At 50.9% G+C, this 19,969-nt stretch overlaps 1 protein-coding gene and 1 non-coding gene across 7 annotated transcripts in view; one reads left to right on the top strand and one right to left on the bottom strand.

Annotated features, from left to right (window-relative positions):
* The window catches only part of gjc2 (gap junction protein gamma 2), a 390,394-nt gene that overhangs the window by 155,004 nt on the left and 215,421 nt on the right, over positions 1-19,969 (top strand). The gene's annotated exons all lie outside the window — the stretch shown is intronic.
* LOC119966700 lies at positions 14,828-15,018 on the bottom strand. Its single transcript, XR_005460818.1, has one exon. It is a non-coding gene; the product is annotated as a U2 spliceosomal RNA (small nuclear RNA).

Genomic DNA, 19,969 nt, shown 5'->3' with positions numbered 1-19,969 from the left:
CCCCATCCAAACAAGAACATGACTGTCTAGTGAGCAAGATAGTGGAGGTGGACAGAGAATATTCAAGGGTGCCCACTGTGGGGGAGTCAGCGAGGAGGAAAAGGTTGCAGGGGCAGTTTGACAGGCTGACAACGGGGAGGGCGGTAGGGCAACTGTGCAGGGCAAGAGGGGTGCAGTATGAGTATGGGGAGAAGTCGAGCCGCATACAGGGAAATATTGAAGATACGGACTGGGCACAGCCAGTGGATGGCAGGGGTGGGGGTGTCGGGGGATGTTGTTAGGGGGGGAAGGGGGGGGTTGTTCTGCTGTCGTGGGAGGGACTTGAAATAGGCACTGGAAAGGAGGTCGAGGGTGGAGGCAGCCAAGAGGCGGGCCAAGAATGGCGCGACGCATGGCCCGAGAAAGGCTATGGCTGACCAGCTTTGGGGGGGGGGGGGTTGTGCCCCCCAGCCAGGCTGATCACCTGGAACGTCAGGGGACTGAATGGCCGGTTAAGAGGGCGCGGGTGTTCGCGCACTTGCGGGCTTTGAGGGCGGATGTAATTATGTTGTAGGAGACACATCTAAAAGTGTCTGACCAGACCAGGCTAAGGAAGGGCTGGATTAGCTAGGTCTTCCACTCGGAATTGGACTCGAAGTCCAGGGGGGTGGCAATCATGATCAACAAGCAGGTGCAATTTGAGGCGGAGGGCATAGCCGCAGACAAGGGGGGCAGATACCTGATGGTACGGGGCAGACTGGAGTGGAGAAGAGTGGTGCTGGTGAATATATATGCCCCGAACTGGGATGACGTGGACTTCATTAAAAGAGTGCTGGGGAAGATCCCGGACCTGGACTCTCGCAGGCTAATAATGGGGGGGGGGGGGGGACTTTAACATCGTCCTTGATCCGGCTCTGGATCGGTCGTGTCCCAGAACGGGTAGACTCCCAGCAATGGCAAGGGAGCTGAAAGGGTTTATGGAGCAAATGGGTGCAGTGGACCCCTGGAGAGCCAGACAGCCGACAGGAAGGGGCTACTCGTTTTACTCGCACGTCCATAAAGTATATTCTAGGATAGATTTCTTTGTACTAAGCAGGGATTGTATAGGGGAGGTAAAGAACACAGAATATTCGGCAATTACTATCTCAGATCATGCCCCGCACTGGGTAGACCTGCAGATTGGGGGGCGAACTACCAATGCCCGCAATGGAGGCTAGACGTGGGACTGCTGTCGGAGGGGGGGGATCTGTGAGAGGCTTCGGAGGTGTATGCAAAATTACTTGCAGGTGAATGACATGGGGGAGGTCTCAGCGGCGGCCCTGTGGGAGGCGCTAAAGGCGGGGGGAGCTGATCTCAATTGGGGCCCACAGAGCCAAGGCTGACAGGGCAAAGATGGATAGATTGGTAAGGGAAATGGGTCGGATAGATGAAAAACACGCGGAGTCCCCGGGGGAGGTTTTACTCAGGGAGAGGCAGAGACTACAGGTGGAAATGGGGGCACTATCCACGAGTAGGGCCGTGGAACAGCTCAGGAAGGCGAGGGGCGTGGTGTACGAGCATGGGGAAAAGGCGAGCAGACTGTTAGCGCAGCAACTCAGGAAGAGGGAGGCGGGCAGGGAAATAAGTAGAGTGATGGATGGAGAGGAGCGCAAAGTGGAGGACCCGGCAGAACTGAATAAGGTATTCCTGGACTTCTATCACAAGCTGTATACTTCGGAGCTGCCGGAAGAACCGGAGGAGATGAAAAGGTTTCTGGACGGGTTAACATTCCCAACAGTAGGTGGGGGGGCGGGGGCGAGTGGATGAGCTGGGGGCCCCGATTAGAGTGGAGGAGGTATTGGGGGCCTAAAGGCCATGCAGTCGGGGAAAGCCCCGGGGCCGGATGGATACCCAGTAGTTTTATAGGAAGTTCTCTGAGCTGGTGGGCCCGGTCTTGGCGAGGGTTTTTAATGAGGCAAGGGACAGAGGGACCCTGCCGCCGACAATGTCGCAAGCCACTATATCACTGATATTGAAGCGGGGTAAAGACCCGGAGGCGTGCGGGTCCTACAGGCCAATCTCCCTGATTAATGTTGACGCCAAGCTCCTGGCAAAGGTACTGGCGGTTAGAATTGAGGACTGACCTGTTTGTGGCCAACGTACATGAGGAAGAATAGTCGGGTGGCCAAGAACCAGGGGAAAATGGGCGGGAATCGGGGGAAGGTAGCCGGGGGGAGGGGGGGGGGGGGGGGGGGGGGCTACGGGCTCGGTATGGGGGTTTGATGGCAAGCCAAGGCCCAAAACCAAACTATAAATAAATGCCTATAAACATATGCCTCGGCCATATTGGGGAATGTAAAATATGTATGCTGGCTAAAGGGGGCGGCCACAATTATTGTTATGAAGATGCTTACCTGTAAATATTCATGTTAAATTTTTGTGTTTTCCTTTTTTTTTTCTCTCTCTCTAATAACTTGTAATTTGTCATATAAAATATGAAAACTCAATAAAAAAACATTTATAAAAAAAAGAATTGAGGACTGCGTACCGGAGGTGATTGGGGAGGATCAAACGGGGTTCGTGAAAGGTAGGCAGCTGGCGGCCAACCTGAGAAGATTACTGAATGTGATAATGATGACCACGGCGGGCAGGGAGGTGGAGGTAGTGGTGGCGATAGACGCCGAGAAGGCCATTGACCAGGTGGAGTGGGACTATCTATGGGAGGTGCACGGACGGTTTGGGTTCGGGGAGGGACTGGTGAATTGGATCAAATTATTATATCAGGCCCCAAAGACCAGCGTCAGGACTAACAGAGAAGTGTCAGAGTACTTTAGGCTGTACCGAGGGACCAGACAGGACTGCCCGCTCTCCCCGCTGCTGTTTGCACTGGCCATAGAGACGCTGGCGATTGCGCTGAGAGCCGCAGAGGGATGGAAGGGGATGGTGAGGGGCGGGGTAGAACATAGGGTCTCTCTTTATGCGGACGACCTGCTCCTGTACGTGTCGGACCCAGTGGCCGGGATGGGAAGTATACTGGGAATGTTGAGGAAGTTCGGCCAGTTTTCAGAATACAAATTAAATATGGCCAAGAGTGAAATGTTTGTGATACAGGCAAGGGACCAGGAGAACAGATTGAGAGGGCAACCATTTAGGCTGGTTGAGGAAAATTTCTGGTACTTGGGAATCCAGGTGGCGCGAGACTGGGGCAGGCTGCAGAAGTTAAATTTGGCCAGGGTGGTGGAGCAAATGAAGGGAGAGTTTCGGAGATGGGATGCACTCCCGCTTTCGCTGGCAGGGAGGGTGCAGACTGTAAAATGACAATCCTCCCTAGATTCCTGTTTGTTTTTCAGTGCCTCCCGATCTTTGTTCCACAGTCCTTCTTCAAAAGAGTTAACAGGATGATCATGAGCTTTGTCTGGGCAGGGAAAGCCCCACGGGTGAAGAAGGCGATGCTGGAGAGGAACCGTAGCAAGGGAGGGCTAGCTTTGCCGAGTCTGGTCAATTATTACTGGGCGGCCAACATCGCTATGATAAGGAAGTGGATGGTGGGTACGGGGTCTATTTGGGAGCGGGTGGAGGCGGCTTCGTGCAGGGGTCCAGTTTGGAAGCCCTGGTCACGGCTCTTCTACCGCTGCCGCCGGCCAGCTACTCCACCAGCCCGGTAGTGGTGGCGACCCTGTGGATATGGGGCCAGTGGAGAAGGCATTGTAAAATGTTTGCGGATTCCAATTGTCTCCATGCAGAGAAATTACTGCAGGAGTTCCTCAGGCCCATGTCCGAGGCCCAACCATCTTCACCTGCTTTACCAATAATTTTCAAAATATCACAAGGTCAGAAGTTCATTGACGATTGGACAGGGTTCAATTCAGTTCACAATTCTTCAGTTAATGAAGCAGTCCATGTCCACATGCAGCAAGACCTGGGCAACATTTAGGCTTGAGCTAGTAAGAACATAGAACACACAGTGCAAAAGGAGGCCATTCGGCCCATCGAGTCTGCACCTACCCACTTAAGCCCTCACCCACCCTATCCCGGTAACCCACTAACCCCTCCTAACCTTTTTTGGTTACTAAGGGCAATTTATCATGGCCAATCCACCTAATCTGCACATCTTTGGACTGTGGGAGGAAACCGGAGCACCTGGAGGAAACCCACGCAGACACAGGGAGAACGTGCAGACTCCACACAGACAGTGACCCAGCAGGGAATCAAACCTGGGCTGTGAATCCACAGTGCTAATCATGTGTGCTACTGTGCTGCCCTAAAGTGGCAGTGAGTATTCATGCCAGACAATGCTAATCTCCGTGAAGAGGGAATCTAACCATTTCCCTTTCACATTCATTGGCGTTACCATTGTTGAAACCCCCATCATGAAATTCTGTAAGTCAACATTGACCAGAAACTTTACTGGATCAGGGAAGGCGATGGTATAGTAGTATTGTCACTGGACGTGTAATTCAGAAACCCAGAGACTCAGATCATGCAATTTGAAGTCGATAAAAAAAATCTGGAATTAAAAATCATTGTTGATTGTCATAAAAATCCATCTGGCTCACTAATGTCTTTAGGGAGGGAAATCTGCGTCTCACGATGATGTGGTTGACTCTTAACTGCCCTCTGAAATATCCCAGGAAGCCCAGTGGCAATTAGGGATGGGATGGATTTTTGATTTTTCTGGGTCATAGAATGACGTTAGGATGCCTGAGTGTGTGTGAACCAGGAAACATGCTGGGTATCAATGTTTATCTGAAGCATAAAACAAAGTGATAAAACTTTATCAAGCAGTTATGAATTTTTTTTTACTGTATCTTCCATGTTTCTACTCCCAAACTACTGCAATGAGTTGCTTGGGCCCTCAAATGGTTTCCGGACTACTCGTGTTTTCTGATTAATTGATTTCCAGATTAGAGACGTTACAGTATCGGTAGATTACAAAAGGTTTTTAATATTTTTATTAAGGTATTTGCAAAATGTTTCTAACAATAACAAAAACAATAACATTATCATGGTAAAATAAACATTTCCCCACCCGACCCAATCTTCACACACCTCCACCATCGAACACCTATCTGCCCGCCCCCACCCCTTCAGAATGCTGCTTCTGCCGACATTTTAATTTTCCCCAAGAAAGTCGACGAACGGCTGCCACCTCCGAGAAAACCCCAACATTGACCCTCTTAAGGCAAACTTTATTTTCTCAAGACTGAGAAACCCAGCCATGTCACTAACCCAGGTCCCTACACTCGTGGGGCTTTGAGTCCCTTAACATTAACAGGTTCCGTCTCCGGGCTACCAGGGAGGCAAAGGCCAGGCGCCGGCCTCTTTCACTCCCTGAACTCCCGGATCTGGTTCAAAGGATCAGTACCTCTAGACACAGCACCACGTGTGTTTCTAGCACCGTGGACATTGCCTTCGCAAACGCCTACCAAAACCCTCTGAGCTTCAGGAACGCCCAGAACCTGTGGACGTGGTTTGCTGATCTTCCCGTGCATCTCGCACGTGCATCTTGCACAACTATCCGAAAAACGTTCTCATCCTCACTGCCGTAATGTGTGCCCGGTGGACCACCTTAAATTGTATTAGGCTAAGCCTGGCACATGATGAGGAGGAATTGACCCTGCTTAGGGCACCTGCCCTTAGACCCATCTCTAACTCTCCTCCTAGCTCGGCCTCCCACTTGCCCTGAAGCTACTCCACTGGGGTTTGCTCCGCCTCCAACAGCTCCAGGTAGATTTCCGACACCTACCCCTCCCCCACCCAGGTACCAGAAACTACTCTATCCTGTATCGCCCGTGGCGGCAGCAGCGGAAAGGACAACACCTGTTTCCTCAAGAGGTCTCGAACTTGCAAATATCTAAAACCATTCCCTGCCGGTAGTTCAAATGTATCCTCCAGCGCCTTTAAGCTGGGAAAGCTCCCATCTATAAACAGATCCCCATCCTTCTAATTCCTGCCCTCTGCCAGCTTTGGAACCCGCCATCCAGCCTGCCCGGTACAAACCTGTGGCTGTTACAAATCGGGGTCCAGACCAACTTTGTACCACCTTCTTTGTACCCCGAAAAACTGCCAAATTCCCCCAAGACCCGCATAACCTCCACAACCCCTCCAATCGGTCCAAAATGTACAGAAGCAAATGGTCTGCGCAAATCATCTAGCTCTATAGCTGGACCAAACAATAACGGGGAGAGGGGGCACCCTTGCCTCGTCCCTCGATGTCATTTAAAATACCCCGACCTCAGCCGGTTCGTACGCACACTCGCTACAGGCGCCTGGTAGAGCAATCGCACCCAGCCAATAAAGCCCTCACCAAACCCAAATCTTCCCAGCGCCTCGCACAGGTACTCCCACACCACCCGATCAAAAGCCTTTCCACATCCATCGCTACAAACACCTCCGCCTCTCCTCTTTCTGAGGGCATCATAATAACATTTAAAAGCCTCCGAACGTTGGCCTTGAGTTGCCTGCCCTTAACGAATCCCGTCTGGTCTTCCCCTGTCACCCCGGAACGCAGTCTTCTATCCTTGTGGCCAATATCTTAGCCAACAATTTGGCCTCCACATTCAAAAGCAAGATCGGCCCATATGACCCACACTGCTCAGGATCCTTCTCCCGTTTAAGAATAAGTGAAATCAAGGCCTGCGACATTGTCGGAGGGGAGGATTCCCTTCTCTCTAGCCTCGTTAAATGTCCTCACCAGAGTGGGCTCAATATCCCTGAAAATTTCTTATACAGTTCCATCGGGTAGCCGTCGGGCCCCGGAGGTTTGCCCGACTGCATGCCCTCCAGCCCCTTGATAATTTCCTCAAACTCAATTGGGGCTCCCAGCCCCTCCACCAGGTCCTCCTCCACCCTCGGAAATCTCAACTGATCCAGAAATTGCCTCATCCCCTCCACTCCAGCCGGGGGTTCCGACTCATATAATTTACTGTAAAATTCTTTTAAAACTTTGTTCACCTCCCTGGCTCCAAGACCATGTTATCATCCCTATTCTTCACTCGACCAATCTCCCTGGCCGCCTCTCACGCCCTAAGCTGGTATTTTTTAATAAATATTTTTATTCTTCATTTTCACATTTTCCTCCGAAATTTACACCCCACCCACAAAGAGTAAACGGTAGCAAATACAAAATCAGTCCCCTTAACAATAACAACGATCCCATCCTCTCACCACCCCAGCAACTGCCCACCTGTCAATATATGCATCCAATAATACAAATCCTCCCATGATGGAAACAAAAATCAAAGGAGAAAAAGAAAGGAGTCCGGGACCGCCCATGGTCACCACTCCCCCCCCCCCCCCCCCCACACACACACACACACTCAACGCCATCCAACCTCAGAAAGAGTGCCGCACATGATACCCAAGAGTTGTAAACCGCCACCCCCCCCCCCCCCCCCAACGCATCCCTTCCACTCCCTCTTGTAAAACTCCTTCCCCCAACCTCGGTTCCTTAAACCGGCCAGCGTGGAGCCCCCCACCCAGGACCCTTTCCTCCTTGCCTAGCCCTAGGAAAGCCCAGAAATCCCCTTTTAGCACACAAACCCCGCACATCCACCTACACCCCAAAGAGCCCTCACTTCGAGTGAAAGACCCATCACTTCCCTTGTCCAAATATATACAACATCGGCTCCTTTAGCCGCATGCAGTGAAACAAACAAAAAAAAGAAGAAAATACAGTCATGAGGTGACATTGGCACATGGCCATTTCTCAAATTCTCAGTTCTGCCACAGTCCTTCTGCCTTCGCAAACTCCTCCGCTGCTTCCGCCGTTCCAAACTAAAAGTCCTTGAGCTTGTAAGTCACCCTCAGATTCGCTGGATATACAATGCAGCACTACACTTTTCTAATGTACAGTGCCCTCTTCACCCGGTTGAAAGCAGCCCGCTTCCTCGCCAGCTCCACTATAAAGTCCTGGTATACACGTATACCAGCTCCAGCCCACTGCACCACCCACTTCTGCTTGACCCAGCACAGGACCTTCTCCTTCACACTGTACCTACGGAAGCACAGAGTCACTACCCTTGGCGGCTCACTCGCCTTTGGTACAGGCCTCCACGACCGATGAGCCCGATCCAGTTCATATCGGGAGGGATCCTACCCCTCCCCCAATAGTTTAGCTAGCATTGCAGCAAAATACTCAGTCGGCCTCGACCCTTCAACTCCTTAGGGCAGCCCCACAATCCTCAAATTCTGTCACCTGGATCTGTTTTCCAGGTTTTCCATTTTTCCTCGCAGATCCTTGTTAATCTCCATCACCTTCCGCACCTCCTTCCCCATCGAGGCAAGTTGATCACCGTGCTGCAACAATGTCTCCTCCACTTCCTTCAGCGCCTCCCCTTGCTTCCGCACCTCCGTCACTGCGCTCGCCACCACCGTCGTCACCGGGGAAATCGCCTCCTCCACCAGCACACTCAAAACCTCCCTCATCTCCTTCCTCATTGTCTCCATGTATTTTGTAAACTGTCTTTCGAGTTCCACAGGCATCACCTTAGTTATTTCTTCAGCCGTAAGCAATGCGTCCTCCCCTGGTGCTCCAGCCTCCAGGTGACCCCGTGGTGACCTTTCTACTCCCCAACGAACTTTCAGCTGTTTTCACAGCCGTTTTTTTACTGGCCCTCGACATATCCCTTCCCTGTGCTTTCTCCTGGCCTTCACCGCCTTCTCCGCCCCTAGGACCGGGCGTCAATCCCCGAACAATGCCGTTCCCGAACGGGAGCCCTCCAACGCGTGGCTGCCTCCCACCTGCCGTCACCAGAAGTCCCCTCTTCCTAAGCTGTTGCGCCAAAATCCTTCCCTCCTTTTCCCCTGACTCATAAACTGCCCCCTTTACCTTCCAACTGTTCCACTGCTTTCCCTGTGGTCAACTTCCGCCGCTCCCTCAGGAGCCCCGCGTCCGGAGCCTCCGTATATCTCCTGTCCAGCTGGAGTATCTCCTCCACTAATCTCTCCCTCTCCGCCTCTTCCCCCTTTTCCCTGTGGGACAGGACCGAAATTACTTCCCCTCTAACAGCTGCCTTCAGAGCTTCCCAAACCGACGCTGCTGATACCTCTCCCGTGTCATTTGTTTCCAGGTAGTTGTGGATGGACTTATTCACCCGCCCGCAGACCACTTCATCCACTAGCAACCCCACATGTAGTCTCCATAACGGACGGTGCCCTCTGTCCTCACTAACCCATAAATCCACCCAATGCGGGGCATGATCCAACACTGCAATTGCCGAGTATTCCGTCCCCCCCACTTTTGGTATTAGCGCCCTGCTCAGAACAAAAAAGTCAATATAAGAGTAAACCTTATGGACCTGAGGAAAAAAAGAAAACTCGTTTGCCCTCGACCATGTAAACCTCCATGAGTCTATACCCCCCATCTGTACCATAAAGCCCTTCAATTCCTTTGCCACAGCTGGCCTCCTCCCTGACCTGGATATTGACCGGTCCAATTCCGGATCAATGACCATATTAAAGTCCTCCCCCCATGATATGGTTATGTGATCTTATCTAGCACACGCTAGATCCGGGATCTTATCTAGCACACGCCTCATAAATTCCAGTTCGTAGCATATATGTTCACGAGCACCACTCGTACACCCTCCAACCTTCCGCTCACCATTATGTACCTACCCCCCCTTATCTGACACAATTCTCCCAGCCTTCAAATGCCACTCGCTTACTAATCAAAATTGCTACCCCCTGTGAGTCCAGCCCTGAGTGGAACATCTGTCTAACCCATCCCTTCCTCAATCTCGTGTGATCTATGACCTTGAGATGTGTCACTGCGTTGCCACATCTGCCTTCAGCTCCCTTAGATGTGCGAACACGTGAGCCCTCTTGACCGGCCCATTCAGTCCTCTCGCATTCCACGTAATCAGCCTGGACGGGGGGTCTTCCAGCCTCCCTCTCTATCTCTCTATCTCTCTCTCTCTCTCTCTCTCTCTCCCCCCCCCCCCCCCCCCAACTAGCCATCACCCTTTTTAGGTCAGCCCTGAGCCCGCGCCCTCCGCTTCCCCGAATACTTCCATAAGCAGCAGCCGTTCCCGACCTCCCATATATTCCCCGATAATAGTTCATCCCCTGTCTGCAAAGCAGCCTCCCTTACCCTCCACCTTCTCCCCCCCTCCCAACAGCACCAGAAACCTCATTCCCCAGGTCACGTACCAGCTTAACACTTGCTCACCCCCACTGCGTTTCCGAGAGTCAGCTGACCCGTTCTGACCCGATAACCCCCGCCCCGGCACCAAACAGTCTGTCTCCCTATTGTTTGAACCTCTCCCCCCACATGAATAAACCTTACAACAGCATCACATTCCCCAGTAAGTAAACAGCAGCAAAAAAAAAAAAAAATTAACATAAACCAGTGAAGAGACAATGGGAGATTACAAAAGTTACTGATAAACTAGCGACAAGTAATTGATTCTTGTACTTCATGATGGACAGTTTTTGCTTAACAAGCCTTCTTTTCCTCTGATCATTTTCTTTATTTAAATTCTTAATTTTTGAAAATTTCAGTTACTAGATGTGAGTGTTGCTGGCTAGGCCGACATTTATTGTCCATCCCTAGTTGCCTTTGAGCAGGTGGTGGTGGTGAGCTGCCGCCTTGAACTGCTGCAGTCTCTGAGGTGTAGGTACATCCACATTGTTCGGGAAGGGATTCCAAGATTTTGACCCAGCGACAGTGAATGAACAGTGATATAATTTCCAAGGCAGGATGGTGAGTTACTTGGAGAAGAATTTGCAGGTGGGATGTTAGCCGCTCCGAGGGCGCTGAGACTTCGGGTGTACATGAAGGATTTGACGGGGAGGGCCCTTCTCACCACCAGCCAAGCTAGGTCTTGGTGATTGTTTGACAGTTTTGGTGATGAGGCGTTCTGCCAGATGACTCTGACGGTTGGCTCAGGGAACCATCCAACATCCTCCACAGTCTCCTTTTCCCTGAGGACCTCGAGGACATTACGTGCTGACCACTGCTTCATTGCCTTGTGGCCTAAGTTGTTTTTCTGAAAATATTTTCCACGAAGGACAGGTGATACGGCACGGTCCAACTACTTGGAGCATTCCGCGGCAATGAGGCCAGGCCCATCCTTCGTAACACCGGGGACAGGTAGAACCTCGGTACGTAGTGACACTTGGTGTTTGCATACCGGGGGTTCCACGCACAGCTTGATGCAGCTGCACGCAAAGGTGGCCATCAGGATGAGGGAGGCGTTGGGTACGTTTCTCCCTCCCTTATCCAGAGATTTGTACATGGTGTCCGGGACATGGTCCATTTTGGATCTCCTGATGAACTTAAAGAGGGTCCGGTAATGGGCCAGACCTGCGCCACGTACAGTAACACCGAGAGTACCTCACACCTGATGACTAGGGTTTTTCCCGCAATGGAGAGGGAGCGTTGCTCCCACATTCTGTTGCGCTCCTCCCAGTTTTTGGTGCACGCCCCAGCCGCTCCGAACCATATCCCCCAGCTTCAGGTAATCTGACCTGACCGTGAAGGGGACAAAGGATCAGTCGGCCCAGTTACCAAAGAACATGGCCTCGCTCTTGCCGCGGTTTACCTTGGCTCCTGAGGCCAGTTCAAGCTGGTGGCAGGCGTTCAATAGCCTGCGTACAGACGTGGGATCTGAGCAGAAGACGGCGACGTCGCCCATGTACAGGGAGGCCTTGACTTGCGCGCCTCCGCTGCCTGGGATCGTCACTCCACTTATACCCGGATCCTTCCTGATGGACTCGGCAAAAGGTTCCATGCAGCGCACAAACAGGGCCGAGGAGAGAGGGCAGCCCTGCCTGACTCCAGATTTGATCTGGAACTTTTCTGATTATCACCCATTGATTGAGACTGCGCTATAGATGTTTGTGTAGAGCAGTTTGATCCAATTGCAAATTCCCTCCCCGAACCCCATTTTGGAGAGCACATCCATCATGTAGGTGTGCGATATTCTGTCAAAAGCCTTCTCCCGGTCAAGGCTGATGAGGCAGGTGTCCACCCTCCTGTCCTGCACATAGGCGATCGTATCCCTGAGCAGCGCGAGGCTATCGGAGATCTTCCTGCCGGCTACAGCACAGGTCTGGTCAGGGTAGATCACCAACTCCAGAGCAGACTTGACCCGATTGGCGATGATCTTGGCTAGAATTTTACAATCCACATTGAACAGTGCAGTGGGTCGCCAATTTTGAATTTCTTCCCTTTCCCCCTTCTCGTTGTAGAGGAGGGTGACGATGCCTTTCCTCATGGATTCTGACATGCTGCCTGCCGCCCAGAAGCATACTCTCGTACACTTCCAGCAGGTCTGGGCCCATCCAGTCCCATAGAGTCGAATACAACTCAGCCGGTAAGCCGTCGCTTCCCGGAGTTCTACTCGTCTCAAAGGACTTGACGGCCTTTGTCAGCTCATCCAGAGATCGCGGTTTGTCCAGGCTTTCCCGCTTGCTGTCGTCCAAGACCTCCGTGACAGACGACAGGAAAGACTGGGAAGCCATGCTATCTGTTGGCTTCAGATCATACAGTCCGGCATAAAAGGATTTGCTGATCCTCAGGATGTCAGACTGCGATAACTTTACGTGCATCTTCTTCCTGCAGGCTGCTGATCACAGAGGTCCCTCTGTGTACCTTTTGGAAGAAGAAGCGTGAGCACGTTTCATCCTGCTCCACGGAGCGGACTCTGGAACGGAAGATAACCTTGGAGGCCTCCGAGGTATAGAGCGAGGCTTGCTGGCTCTTCACCTCTTGGAGATTGTCCTCGACATCAACCCCCATCGACTGCAGCTGGAGCAAATTCTGCATGCTTTTCTGGAGCCTGGACATGGCCCCGCGTCTCTCACCTTTTGAACACCTTTGCGTATGAAAAACCTTTTGACGTCCCTCTTGATTGCTTCCCACCAGAGATATGGAGACTCAAAGAGGGGTTTCACGGTTCTCCAACCTTTGTAATGCCTTTTGAGTTCCTCGAGGTTCTCTGGAGTCAACAGTTTTACATTCAGCTTCCATGTCCCCCTGCCCACCCCCTGGTTTTCCCGCAGGTGGCAGTCAGCCAGTATGACCGGCTTGGAGGTGGCCAACAGCAGTGGGAGTTGCTGAAGGACTGCCAGCCGCTCACTCTTTACGGCCGGGGCGTACGCATTAATGAGTCTGAGTGGGGCGTTTTTGTATTTGACGTCTACTACGAGGAGGCGTCCGCCCAGCACCTCCTTAACATCGGAGATGGTGAAGTTGCCTCCCCGCAGCAGAATACCCAGGCCGGAGGAACGACAATCGTTTCCTCCTGACCAGATGGATGGCCCGTGGGACCAGCAGCTCGACCAGTGCCTGTAGTTGCTGAGGTGCAGAATGCCACACTCCTGCAGGAACAGTAGGTCGGCTTTCACGTTTGCCAAGTAGCTGAGTGTGGCTACACAGCGCAAAGTGTCTTTAATGCTTCGCACATTAATCGATGCAATTTTAAACCCCATTTTAAAAAGGTGGACTTAATAGTCTCAGAGTCCAGAGTCTATACAGTTGGTTGTTCCAGCTGTTGTATGTTCCTCACCATACCCGTGGTGCTCACAAACTGTTGCACAATTGCAGGGCTGAGAAAGCTGCCGTGGTCCGTACTGGGCCCATGAACTCGACGGGGATGCATTGGGAGGGGTAGTGTAGCCCTTGCGTCCGTCGTTGCAGTCAGTGGGTGTTGGGGTTGCAGGCCGGTTTTCGCCTGGGTTGTTGCTGCTCCTCAATTTCTGGACCAGGTCTGTAGCCTTGTTTTCAATATCCGGCGTCTGGTGGTCTCGGCGTGTTTCATTTTCTGTTCTGTCTGTGGTCTGGGGTGGGGGTCTGTGCATCCCGTTCCACAATGGTGCTTGGCCTCTTAATTTGTCGCTGATCCTTAGCTTGTTCTTCCTCATCGGAGGAGGTGTCGGCACTAAGGCTGCTGGCTGGAAGCTGTAGCTTTTTGCCATTCACCATCAGGGATTTCTTTGGTTTATTTTTCTATTTCCTCTTTCGTTTGTCCCTATTCACCGTTTCCCAGCCCTCTTTATTCTTCGTTCCATCCTGGTCCATTGAGTGTTCCTCTTCTGATGGAGTTGGAGTTGTGTTGTCAGGGTGTGCTGGGGCCTCCACTTTTTGTTGAGGGGCCTTCTGCCTGTGCTGTGGTGTCTTTGTCGATGGAGGGTGCCTGAACCTCCTCTGTGGTCACCTTTTTGACTCCGCCGCTGATGATTTGTGCATACGTTGCCCCACGTTTTGGGCAGGCCCTGTAAAGATGGCCGGCCTCCCCACACAGGTTGCAGCATTTGGCTTCTTTGCAGTCCTTTGTCATGTGTCCCTCCTGCCTGCAGTCAGAAGGTGACGCTGCAGTTGGGCTGGTTTAGCACACTGGGCTAAATCGCTAGCTTTGAAAGCAGACCAAAGCAGGCCAGCAGCACGGTTCAGTTCCCGTACCAGCCTCCCCGAACAGGTGCCGGAATGTGGCGACAAGGGGCTTTTCACAGTAACTTCATTGAAGCCTACTCGTGACAATAAGCCATTTTCATTTCAGTTGTCGGCAACGTGTCCCGTTTTGCCACAGGTGCGACACACTCATGGCTAATACACGCATAATAAAGGTAGCCGCGGCTTCCTCCAATGGTGAAACTGGAGGGAGGGATGGTTCCATTGCCGTCCGTTCTCAAGATCACTTTGACCTGGTGCTGACTTATCCAGATGCCAAAGGTGTCCTTCAGTTCTACGCTGCTACCTTTCAGCTCGACGTACCTGGCGAGGAACGTGAGCACATCAGACACGGGATGTGGGGGTTGACCTGGTGTTCACTTGTCCAGATTGGAGAATGAACAGAAGAGGCATGAAGTAAGAGTATGAAGTAGGCTTGAGCTGTTTTTAGACTTTGAAATTCCCCATAAAGGGGGTGTGTGCACCATTCCTGGAGGTACTGCAATACCAGGTTGATGCGTGGAGTGGACGGAGCAAGCCCCTATTCCATCTCCCTGCTCCAAAAATCAATTTAATATATGGTCCCCAGATAAGGGACGTATCAGATATTAAACTGATAAGAACAGATACTACACTTGATCTTAGCCAAAAGGCCGAGAAGCGATGCCGGTGCCGCTCTTGCATTGCCCGTGTCCCATATGCTTTCCCTTTTTTACAGCAGGCTGACAGCATTCAAAGACTTTTCGATGTAAGCATTGAAACTTTCACTCTTGGCATATTGCTCCTGGCCTTTCTCATTGGAACAGGAGATTCATATTGACAGAACTTGCCTCTTTTCCCCTTTTTCTGTCAGACTGCATGACAGTTATTTAGATGAACAGTACGCCACCAATCGGATGGGAGAGGATGACTCTCCCAATCAGATGGGAGAGGATGGTGCCGAATCTCATACGTCATTGTGACAGGCTGCTGCTGCGGAACAACCTTTTGAAAACACTTGAAAACGTCTTGCTAGTGAGAATGCAGCAGCAGCAACCAACTCGCCTGGTGCCACTCGCCCTGCCTTTTCCCCGTAGCCCTGCAAATATTTTCCCTTCAGATAATTATCCCATTGTCTTTAGAAAGTCAGGCTTGAAACTGCCCGCAGCACACTCTCAGGCAGTGCATTGCAGAGTCGAATCACTCGGGCCGGACAAAAAGATTTCTCCTCGCGTTCAAAGGCTGTATCATGAAAGGAATTCTGCTAGCCCAAGTCTCGCTCATGTGATACTGGTTTCGGCTTGTTAAACGAGGCCTTCTTGTAACCATTGTGTGAGAACAGTCAATGTTCTAATAAGTTCTAATAAGTGTCCTAATAAAAGGAAGGTTAAGGGGGGGTTGTTGGGTTACGGGTATAGGGTGGATACGTGGGTTTGAGTAGGGTGATCATGGCTCGGCACAACATTGAGGGCCGAAGGGCCTGTTCTGTGCTGTACTGTTCTATGTTCTATGTTCTATGTTTAAGCCATCAGCACGATTATTGGCAATCATTGCCTTTTCCCTGTAGCTCTGCAAATATTTTCTGTGCAATTCGGATACTTCAACCAGCTCTTTAATTAAAGTTTATCCAGGTGTCTTTATTTATGAGGAGAACAAAGTAGAAGACAGATATAATAATAATATAGTTAACCCATAAATTACCCACTATACTTACAAAAAACACCCAGGATTCGACTCTACTTCCTGTAAAGGCGATTTGGTAAGCTGCAGTCCGATCCCGGAGTCCCTCTGGTTCCACTTTGTGGGCTGTTTAGCACAGGGCTAAATCGCTGACTTTGAAAGCAGGCCGGCAGCACGGTTCGATTCCCGTAACAGCCTCCCCGAACAGGCACCGGAATGTGGCGACTAGGGGCTTTTCACAGTAACTTAATTTGAAGCCTACTCGTGACAATAAGCGATTTTCATTCATTTTTCAAAAAGGTGATTCTCGCTGGCTGTTGCTTGCTTGCTTCCTCCCTTCTGGTCTGGTCAAGATCACCTCACACAACAAGCTTCAAGTCTTTTGCTTCGAGTCTTTTCCTTTCCTGTCTAGAAAATGCCCTTGTTGCTACCCAGCTGCTTTGTCAGCCTGCCCTTGGCCTTCGGCCAATGGAGTCTCAGGAGACAGGGTCTCAGTGCCCAATGGTCTGGTTGATGACCTGTTGACAGGGTACCTGAGCCCGCCTTGGGAGGATGATTGCTTGATGGGAACTGTGAACAATAGGCTAATGCATCTTAAGTAGGAGCGACTGTCTGTTGGTATATCAGGTATATCAGGAATTGTGGACAATAGGCCAGTGAATCTAAAGTAGCAATGGTAATTACTTTTGGGTTATTCAGGAGCTGCTTCAGACAGACTTGTGTTTTGTATATTCGAATTCTGGCTTCTGCAGACTGGTTTTAAAGTGCTCAATTCTTTAATTTAAGAGATCCAATTTAATTGGTCTTAAAACTAGGACCTGATTATTACTACAACTTTTAGTATTGACACTAACCTTTCAAATACAAACATTGAAAAAATAATATTTGCTAAAGTTCCCAAAGTGTTTCAATATATCTGCTGCTCCATTATGAATACTTTTGAACTTGGCTTCACACCAGATAGCCAATATCCTGCATAAGGGTGATCAAAGGATTATACTGGAGACAGTCCCATAGCACTTACCTTTAGCATGTCTGCAACCTGCTAAATGGCCTTACTCTTAAATCACAATATCGGTTTTGCACTGATAAAAGTAATCCGAAACACTTATTAACAGAACTAGAAAATCTGTAAGAGAGTTTGGGAGAAATTAAATCCAAATTACATGTAACTTGTGAAACAGCATTCACGGCTAATGCTAAATAGGTACTGCAGAAAGATTGCACCTATAGTTTCAGTGCGTCTCACTACTTGGAAGCATATTTTAAAATTGAATATTCTCAATAACAACTTACCGTTGAAGCTCGCAGACTGTTATGACTGCAAGTTGTAAATATTCTAAAATATAAACATTAAGAATGAAAATTGCAGTGTGATATCTCATTTGTATTGCTTTTTTTAAATGTTTATTCTTTCATGGGATATTGCAGTCCCTGGCAAGGCCAGCATTTGTTGCCCATTTCTCTTGAGCTCTTGAGCTTCTTCGATCATTTCAGGACAGTTAAGAGTCAACTATGTTTCTGTGGATTTGGAGTGACAATGTAGGCAAATTTATTTCCCTGAAGGACATTAATAAACCAGAGGGGTTTTATGACAGTTGATAGTTTCGTGGTCACCACAACTGTATCTGTAAGAGAGTTTGGGAGAAATTAAATCCAAATTACATGTAAATTGTGAAACAGCATTCACGGCTAATGCTAAATATGTACTGCAGAAAACAGTGAGAGAGTTTACTGCAAAGTTGAAGGGAGCCTTTGCTGCAGCAGCCACTGTAAGCATGCAAGCGGGGGAAGGGCTGCTGCAAGCTGGAAGGCTCCAGATGGAGGAGCTGAAGGCGTTTATTAGAGGTAAATTCTGCCGGCAGAGGAAGAAAATACATGAGGATGGTTCAGAAGCCATCGAAGGAGCTGTGGCACCCTTGAAGAGTTCTCTGGAACGGGTGGAGAGGGGTTTGGAGATTCGGGAGATCGAAGGAGTGATCTTGGACCACAGCGATCATGTGGTGGCTCTGGTGGTGGAGGTGGGTCTCCTAGGGGACCTGTGTAAAACGTTGAGGGCAAAGGGGAGGAGCAGGAGAATGCCTCGAGAAGCCATAACCTGTGAATAGTGGGCCTCTCTGAAGGAGTGGAAGGTGTGAGTGCCACGAGGTATGTCTGGAAGATGCTGGCGGGGCTGGTGACAGAAGGGGTGCTAGTTAAGGTGCCTTAAGTGGAGCGAGCGCATAGGTCCCTGAGGCAGAAGCCTAGAGCTTGTGGAGAAAGAGAAGATTCTGCAATGAGCCGGGGAGAAGCGTACCTGCGTCTGTGAGGGGAATAGCGTCCGGATTTATCAGGACATCGGAGCGGAGTTGGCAAAGCGGCGGGCAGGCTTCAACAAGGCCAAGGCAATGTGTACCGGCGCCAGATCAGGTTGGGGTGCTCTACCCGGCCAAATTATGGGTGATGTTCAGAGGCCACGAGTATTATTTCGAGACCCCAGAAGCGGCCAAAGACGTCATTAAGGAGCATAAACTGGGAGAGAACTGAACGGACAATGCTTGGGAACTGGGGTGCTGACACTTTTCAATGGTAGGCAGCATGTTTGAAGTGAAGGTACGGATTGGGGGATTTTCGTCCTTTGGGGAGGGGCGGGGTGTGGGGGGGGGGGGGGGGGGAGTTGCTGTTAAATGTTGAGATTGTAAGGTATTGTAGGGGGGAAGAGTTTATGTTCCCATCGCCCTCTCCTGTTTTATGGGACTGTTTGTGTTTAACATTTGTTTGTTTTCTTTTGGAGAAGGCTGCTTAGAGTCCTTGTTTGGGTGAGGAGGGTAGGGTCAGCAGGGAGCCTTCCTCCTTGATCTGAGGAGTGTGGGAGGGGGGAGGGGAGGGGCATTTGGGCAGGGGCAGCCGTGCTAGCAGGTTATGCTGGTGAAGGAAGCAAGGTGGCGGGGGAGAAGGCCGAGAAGGGGTGGCCAGGAAGAATGGGGGGAAGTGGGGGGGGGGGGGGGGGGGGGAGGTTGTTGCGACGTGGCAGGGGGTGAGAGACGATGTGGTCAGGGGCGGAGGAATGGGCCATTTGGGATGGGCTAGGTATAGGGTGGAATTAAGGGGACGGGAGTTAAGTAGGGAAGATGACGGACTGTAGAGGGGTTTGGAGGTGCAAGCCTCCGGTAAGGCTGGTAACGTGGAACGTGGGGGGACTGAATAGGCCTGTTGAAAGGTTACGGGTGTTCACGCACATCGGGAGCTTGAAAGCGGGGTTAGTCTTTCTCCAGAAGCCGCGTGTCTGTGTGAACGAACAGATTAGGTTACGGAAGGGGTGGGTCGTGCAGGTATTTCACTCGGTGTTTGAGTTGAAAATTAGGGGAGTGGCTTTTTCAATGAGCAACAAAATGGGAACAAATTGTCACGTGTAGGCTTCAATGAAGTTACTGTGAAAAGCCCCTAGTCGGCACATTGCGGCACCTGTTCGGGAAGGCTGGCACGGGAATTGAACCCGCGCTGCTGGCATTGTTCTGCATTACAAGCCAGCTGTTTAGCTCACTGTGCTAACCCGCTCTGCTCTGCTAATCCAGCCCTTACCATCCCCATCCAAACAAGAACATGACTGTCTAGTGAGCAAGATAGTGGAGGTGGACAGAGAATATTCAAGGGTGCCCACTGTGGGGGAGTCAGCGAGGAGGAAAAGGTTGCAGGGGCAGTTTGACAGGCTGGCAACGGGGAGGGCGGTAGGGCAACTGTGCAGGGCAAGAGGGGTGCAGTATGAGTATGGGGAGAAGTCGAGCCGCATGCTGCGGAAGCAGGCCGCATACAGGGAAATATTGAAGATACGGACTGGGCACAGCCAGTGGATGGCAGGGGTGGGGGTATCGGGGGATGTTGTTAGCGGGGGAGGGGGGGGTTGTTCTGCTGATGTGGGAGGGATTTGAAATAGGCACTGGCAAGGAGGTCGAGGGTGGAGGCAGCCAAGAGCCGGGC

Source organism: Scyliorhinus canicula, chromosome 5 (genome assembly GCF_902713615.1).
Source record: "Scyliorhinus canicula chromosome 5, sScyCan1.1, whole genome shotgun sequence".
Taxonomy (NCBI): domain Eukaryota; kingdom Metazoa; phylum Chordata; class Chondrichthyes; order Carcharhiniformes; family Scyliorhinidae; genus Scyliorhinus; species Scyliorhinus canicula.
Note: the sequence above shows the minus strand (reverse complement) of the source record. Positions and strands in the feature narration are given on the sequence as shown.